General features: G+C 41.6%; 1 non-coding gene across 1 annotated transcript; it reads right to left on the reverse strand.

The window, feature by feature from the left end:
• Positions 1–666: 666 nt before the first annotated feature.
• LOC121434820 lies at positions 667–790 on the reverse strand. Its single transcript, XR_005972515.1, has one exon. It is a non-coding gene; the product is annotated as a small nucleolar RNA SNORA40 (small nucleolar RNA).
• Between the last annotated feature and the right edge of the window lie 6855 nt (positions 791–7645).

Genomic DNA, 7645 nt, shown 5'->3' on the forward strand with positions numbered 1-7645 from the left:
CTATGAACATCCCAACAAGGATTGCTGTGAGTACTAGTCTGACTGTTCATATTTTCATCGTTTCAAACAATGAACTTGACAGTCAGCCATCTGTTTCCCTTGAGTAGGTGATTTCGGGGTTTACTTTGAGAAGAATGTGGACACAGATAACTTGGAAGACAGTTTCAATTTCTACCTAATGCATTAATTTGTCAACTTAGTTCTGAGAAGAAAAGTAAAATGATATCCCCCTCCCCCAATGGATTTGAAAAAGTTATCAGCATTTCCTTGGGCGAATCTGTTCCAGAACTTTCTGTTTCACAGATGTGGACCTTCCAGGGACTGTGTTTGCAAGAGCTGCATTGCCGCCAGGTTGCCTGCCTTTGGTTCATTCTCTGTTTAGAGCCTATGGCTATATTGCTATCTTGTGAGAACATTTTAGGGCCCAAGCCACGTGAAGATTATCGATCTCATCTACGCAATAAACAGACAATTTCTTTAAGGTGTTGTATTCTTTTTTCTTTTCTTTTCTTTTTTGAGACAGAGGTCTCACGTAGCCAAGCATGACCTTGAACTTCTGACCCTTCTGCCTCAAGCTCTTGAGGGCTGAGGTTGCAGGTGTGCACCCCAAGCCAGGGCCTGGAGCATGCCAGGCAAGCATTCTACCAAGTGAGTTATACCCCAGTTTATATCACTTTTTATTTGTATCACAACATGCTGAGCAATGAGTTCTGGAATGCAAAGGAGGATGTTGCTTTTACACCTGCTTTTAGTCTTTGTCCACAGTTAAGCAAACACACACACAAGTGCATTAAGCACATGGATTTCTGAAGACCCACTGTGTGCAAAGTCATTATTTTAGTACCAAAGACACAAAAGTTAAGTTACATCTCTATTTGAGGATACATACATACACACATACATACATGCATGCATGCATCATACATATGGATGACAAAAAGCCATCATCAAGATTAAAACAGATACTTACAAAGTGTAACTGGGGGTTGGTAGTGGATTATGCCAAAGAGAGAGGAACGTAGTAGTATTTACTCATGTTCTTGAAGGATGGCTGGAGATTCTCTCAGTGGTTCTGACCCAATGGGACTAGGTATATTCTAACCCCAGAGAACAGAGATTGCAAAAGCGTGAAGGCCTGAAGTGCAAAATAATCCCGGAAGTGCGTGGGAATCGCTGGCATTTACAGCAGAGATTAAGCATAACAGCATCCACGCTGTGGTTGGCCCTCTTAGCTGCTGCTCGCCTTCTCCTTAGTTCCGGTCCTGCTTCTGCTTCCAGGCGGCAGAACTCTTTCTCACGCTAGTGTCTCCTGCCATTGACTGATCGCTCACCTCTTGGTCCGCTCGGTGCAGCTACAATCTGTGTTTCAGAGATTCTCTGAGGTCACGTAGCTGGGTGGGTTTGGGGGCGCAGGGTCCGATCGATGTGGGGATGTGGGAGCAGTCTTCCTGCTGCAGGCTTGCCTGCTGGCTGGCTGTCTCTGGCCGGTGAACGGGTGACTGATTTCTCACCTGCTTTACAGCTTGACCCCTCTCGGGATACAGCTGGCGCCTCTGTGTGCCTGTCGCTCCCCAAACAAACCTCTGCTGCCCAGTCTGATTGCTCCCGCTGTTCACTGAAGTCTTCACGACTGTTTTCAAACTACATCTATCCATGAAGAGCGAGGGAGCGCGTGATTTGGAATGCTTAAAGTCCTGAAAGTAACCCTGAGGTTTATTTTGACAAGGCTGACTTTTAAGATGATTTTTAAGATGATCTTTGAGGGCTGGAGAGATGGTTAAGTAGCTCAGAGCGTTTGTCGGTCTTGCAGAGGACCTGGGTTTGGTTCCCAGCACCCACATGATCGTTTATAAACCATCTATAACTCCCGTTCCAGAGGACCTGATGCCCTCTTCTGACCTCTTCAGGCATCAAATACATACAGGGAGGCAAACCCTTATGCACATAATATTAACTAAAATCTTTAAAAATAGTTTTTTTGAAGAGAAAATTCCTTCTGATGTACAAATTCTGATGTGTTTAAAAATAAACCACCTGTATCACATGTCTACGGTTGTATATGACTGGGAGGCTGAGGTAGGAGGCTCATTTGAGCCCAGGTGTTTGGCATCACGACTCATTACATCACTGAAGGTCAGGATGGAGTGATTAGTAGTGGGAGCATGCCTGTGGACAGCCATAAACTGTAACCTGGGCTACACAGAGAGACCCGTTCTTTAAAAACAGATTCACACTGTTAACTTTTTAAGTGTGATAATGACATTTTGGCTGCGATTTTTAAAAAGCCATTCTTTGAAGAGCTATGTACTATAATAATAAGGATAAAATTACATGGGATTTCTTTTAAAGTCATCCAGTGAGAGGAGGGGAGTAGAATGGGGAATATGGATGAAACAATACTACTTGCATGGTGGAAGTTACATGGAGTTCATTATACTAGGCTATTTTTGCATATGTTTGAAACATTCAACAATAAAAAGTAAAACAAGTTTGCGTTACACTGACACCTCAGTTGGTACTTGAGGCTGGGAAAGGAATAATTGTTTTCATGGATATAAAGACAGACTATGTTTAAAAATATTTCTTTTATTTTCAAGATTATAACTACCATGATTTTCCCATTCCATTTTTCCTCAGTACTCTCCTGTATCCCTCTTCTTGCTTTTTCAAATTCATAACCTCTTCCATTAATTGTTGCTCCATGCATATAAGTGTTTGTACATATATTCTCAAATATAGCCTGATAAGATTGTATGATGTTCCGTGTGTGTAGTTTTCAGAGCTGACGATTTGGCATTGGATAACCAACTGGTGTTCTCTTCCCTGGGGAAAACAGTTTCTCCCACTCCCCACGCTGCTTAGTTGCCTGTAGTTATTTGTGCAGGACGGAGAGTTTGTGGTCTTTCTCTCACCTACTTCGGCTTGTCTATTGCTGTTCTTGTTCAGCCCATGGTTAGGCAGTCATGCTGGTGAGGCTTTGTATAGAGACACGGTCTCATAGCAAACTTCACTCTGTCCCCTTTTCTGCAAGGTTCCCTGAGCTTTAGGTGCAAGAATTATTTTGTAGATATATCCACTGGGCCTGGGCTCTCCAACCCTGTATTTTGATTGGTTGTGCTTTTCTGTATGGTCTCCATTTGCTGCAAAGAGAAGTTTCCTTGATCGGGGTGAGGACTGCACTTCTCTGGGTAAAAAGCAAATATTTCGAGTGTAGTTAGGGATTGTGCTGGTTTGGGAAAGCAGTGGTACAGGTCACCCTCCACGACCTGGGTAGCTGGCTAGGTTTCCAGTAGCAGGCACGATTTTTCTCTTGTTGGGCAGGTCTGATGTCCAATTATGGAGCTGCTGGTTATACACAGGATATGTGCGCCACTATTTCACCCTTAGGGTTGTTGTGCCATGTTGACTGTTGTTGTGATTGACAGATATCATAGCTGGTTGGTTGCTTCTCTCCGTTGGAAGCTTGCATGGTGCCTTCTGGGGCCATGAAAGCTGGTTTCAGGAAGGAGACTTTCAGGTCAGCTCCATCTGAGGGCCCTCTGACAGACTGTATCTTTTTTTTTTTTTAAGCTGTTGCTTTTTATTTTGATGTAGGCTCTTTATTTTTGTTACACAAAGATGACTTAATTTAAAGTGCATTTTTAAAATATCATAATGAAACCAATTTTTATGATAACTTAGAAATAAAATGTTTTCCGTTGTTTTTATTAAGCTATATATTTTTCTCTGCTCCCCTCCTCTTCTACCCTCTCCTATGATCGTTACACTCCCAATTTACTCAGGAGATCTTGTCTTTTTCTACTTCCATGTAGATTAGACCCATGTATGTCTCTCTTAGAGTCCACTGAGTTCTCTAGGTTGTATGGGGTTGTGAATTGTAGACTGGATTTTCTTTGCTTTATGTCTAAATACCACTTATGTGTGAGTACATGTTATATTTGTCTTCCTGAGTCCGGGTTACCTCACTCAGTATGATGTTTTCTAGCTCCATCCATTTGCCTGCAGATTTCAAGATGTCATTATTTTTTCCACTGTGTAGTTCTCCATTGTGTAAATGTACCACGTTTTCCTTATCCATTCTTCAGTTGAGGGGCATTTATATTGTTTCCAGGTTCTGGCTATGATAAATAATGTTGCTATGAACATAGCTGAGCACATGTACTTGTGGTATGATTGAACATCATTTGTGTATATACCCAAAAGTGGTATTGTTTGGTCTTGAGGAAGGTTGTTTCCTAATTTTCTGAGAAATCGCCATACTGGTTTCCAAAGCAGATGTACCAATTTGCACTCCCACCAGCAATGCAGAGTGTTCCCTTTTCCCCACATCTTCTCCAGCATAAGTTGTCATCAGTGTTTTTGATCTTGGCCATTCTGACAGGTTTAAGATAGAATCTCAGAGTTGTTTTAATTTGTATTTTTCTGATGATTAAGGATGTTAAACATTTCCTTAAGTGTCTTTCAGTCATTTTAGATTCCTCTGTCGAGAGTTCTCTATGTCTGTACCTCATTATTTTATTGGATTATTTGTTCTTTTGATGACCAGTTTCTTGAGTTTTTTATGTATTTCAGAGATCAGCCTTCTGTCCGATGTGGGGTTAGTAAAGATCTTTTCTTATTCTGTAGGCTGCCGTTTTGTCTTATTGACCGTGTCCTTTGCTTTACAGAAGCTTCTCAGTTTCAGGAGGTCCCATTTATTAATTGTTTCTCTCAGTGTCTGTGCTGCTGGGGTTATATTTAGGAAGTGGTCTACTGTGCTAATGCGTTCAAGTGTACTTCCCACTTTCTCTTCTATGAGGTTCAGTGTGTTTGGTTTTATGTTGAGATCTTTGATCCATTTAGACTTGAGTTTTGTTCATGGAGATAGATATGGATCTATTTGTATTCTTTTACATGCTGATATCCAGTTGTTCCAACCCCATTTGTTGAATATGCTTTCTTTTTCCATTTGATATTTTTTGCTTCTTTGTCAAAACTCAGGTGTTTGTAGGTGTGTGGATTAATATCTGGGTCTTTGTTTGATCCCATTGGTCCTTTTGTCTGTTTTTGTACCAGTACCTGGCTGTTTTTATTACTATAGTTGTGTAGTAGAGTTTGAAGTCAGGGATTGTGAGGCCTCCAGAAGTTCTTTTATTGTACAGAATTGTTTTGGCTATCCTGGGTTTTTTTGCTTTTCCATATTGTCCTTTTGAGTTAGGAAGATTTTTCTGGGATTTTGATGGGAATTACATTGAATCTGTAGATTGCTTTTGGTAAGATTGCCATTTTTACTATGTTAATTCTACCTACCCAAGAGCATGGGAGATCTTTCCATTTTCTGATGTCTTCTTCAATTTCTTTCTTCAAATGTTTAAAGTTCTTGTCATACAGGTCTTCTACTTTTTGGTTAGAGTTACCCAAAGATATTTTATGTTATTTGTGGCTATTGTGAAGGGTGATATTTCTCTGATTTCTTTCTCAGCCCATCTATCATCTGTGTTAAGGAGGGCTACTGATTTTTTGAGTTAATCTTGTATTCTGCTGCATTACTGAATATGTTTATGAGTTGTAGGAGTTCCTTGGTAGATTATTTGGGGTCACTTATGTAAACTATCATATCATCAGCAAATAATGAGAGTTTGACTTCTCTTCTGATTTGTATTTCCTTGATCTCCTTTTGGTGTCTTATTGCTCTAGCTATAACCTCAAACACTATATTGAATAGATATGGAGAGAGTGGATAACCTTGTCTTGTTCCTGATTTCAGTGGAATTGCTTTGAGTTTCTCTCTATTTAGTTTGAAGTTGACTGTTGGCTTGCTGTATATTGCCTTCATTATGTTTAGGTATGTTCCTTGTGTCCCTGCATTCTCCAAGACCTTTATCATGAAAAGGTGTTGTATTTTAATAGACTATATGTCTTAACACCGCTTGTTCATCACTTCCTTTATGGGTTGGGGAAAACTAAGTGCTTTACAAAAACCTCATTACCTTTTCTATTAAGATTTCTGATATGTATTCTTACGTTGGCGTGGGAAGTCCTTCTGTATATGTGTTGCTTTTATTGGTTAGTATTGGGGTTCAGTGGCAGCCCAGACCCTAAATTATTTCTCTTGACCAGACCCCAACATAAGCTATCTCTCTCTTGACTGGTGTGGAGGCATGGGAATAAAGACACAATTATTTGGGGGGTATTTTGTCTGATTGTTTTAATAATTTATTTATTTGTATTTTATCTACATTGGTGTTTTGCCTACATGTATATCTGTGTAAGGGTGTTGCATCCCTTGGAAAAGGAGTGATAGACAGTTGTGAGCTGCCAGATGGGTGCTGGGAATTGAACCCAGATCCTCTGGAAGAGCAGCCAGTGCTCTTAACTACTGAGCCATCTCTCCAGCTCCTGATTTTTGCTTTTTGAGACAAGGTTTTTCTGTGTAGCTCTGGCTGTCTTGGAACTAGGTGTGTAGACTAGGTTGGTCTCAAACTCAGAGAACAGCCTGCCTCTACCTCTTGAGTGCTGGGATTAAAGGAGTGCACCACCACAACTGGCCCATTAGATCGATTTTTAATGTATCTCAATATTTTATTTTAAAATGAAGATGCTTGCAGTATAATGTTGAAGTATTTTAACTTGGGTTGGAAACTCTTAAATATCAGCTTCGAAGGAGCTCTGACCAGCTTGAGCGAGGGTTCTCTGTTTCTGTTTTCTGACCACAGCTAACTCGGTAGGCACTCACGGCGATCATTTTTAGACTTAGAGCTGATTTTCCTCGCCTTTCTGATCGTTTTGTGAGCGTCTGATTGTCCAAATGCTCCTTGGCTGATCCTCAGGGTCCATTCCAATAAACCCACACGAGGCTGGAAAGAAGATTAAGACAAGAGTGTCTTTAATACACCTGAGCTACTGACCGCCTCAGCCAAATAACTGTGGCTCTGAGCTCCTGGCATGAAGCTTGGTGATCACGTGGTTAACATATGCCTGTGCTTTCCTGCCTGTCACCGCACCAGGAGGGAGTATCAAGACAGTCTACACAATGCTTTAGCCAGGGCAAGAACAGAATCCCCAAACTGAATGTTCCACTGGGTACTGATGTCTTTACAGCACGGTAAAGGTGAAGAAACACTCAGTGCCCTCGAGCTGATGCCTCTAAGTCAGGATGTCTGTCTTAAACCATGGGTTCACAGTAGCTAGAATGGCTTCACAGCCAAGCACATTCTGCCTAACTCAGTCACTTCTCTGAGCTCCTCCAGCCTCCCTACTGTCTTTTTGGTCTTTTTATAATCTAATGGTATTGGAAGTCAACCACCCTCTGCTGGCCGTGGATTGCCATTTGGTTACCCCCTTTCAGAGCTAGCCCCTCGCAGGACTATTTGGTAGGTCTTCCTTTAAGGGGACAAGGTCTTTCACGACCTTTCTGGCAAAAGCTATCCATGAACAGACCCGAATGTGATTTCAGCATATGAAATCTTTGCACGCCATCTAGGCTACTGTCTGCCTCTGAGCCTAAGTCACGGGGGTGGGACTCCATTTTTCTTTCTCCAGTCTCTTGTGTGTTTCTGCCTGGGTGACTAACTTACCTGCTCCTTCGCCGTGGGACTGCCTGAGTCAGTTCCTTAGCACTGATCCCTTCTGGGTGGTTTGAAAAGTCCCCTGGAGCTCTAATTTA

Source organism: Microtus oregoni, unplaced genomic scaffold (assembly GCF_018167655.1).
Source record: "Microtus oregoni isolate MIOR12 unplaced genomic scaffold, Mior012 000044F_ref0000062, whole genome shotgun sequence".
Taxonomy (NCBI): Eukaryota; Metazoa; Chordata; class Mammalia; order Rodentia; family Cricetidae; genus Microtus; species Microtus oregoni.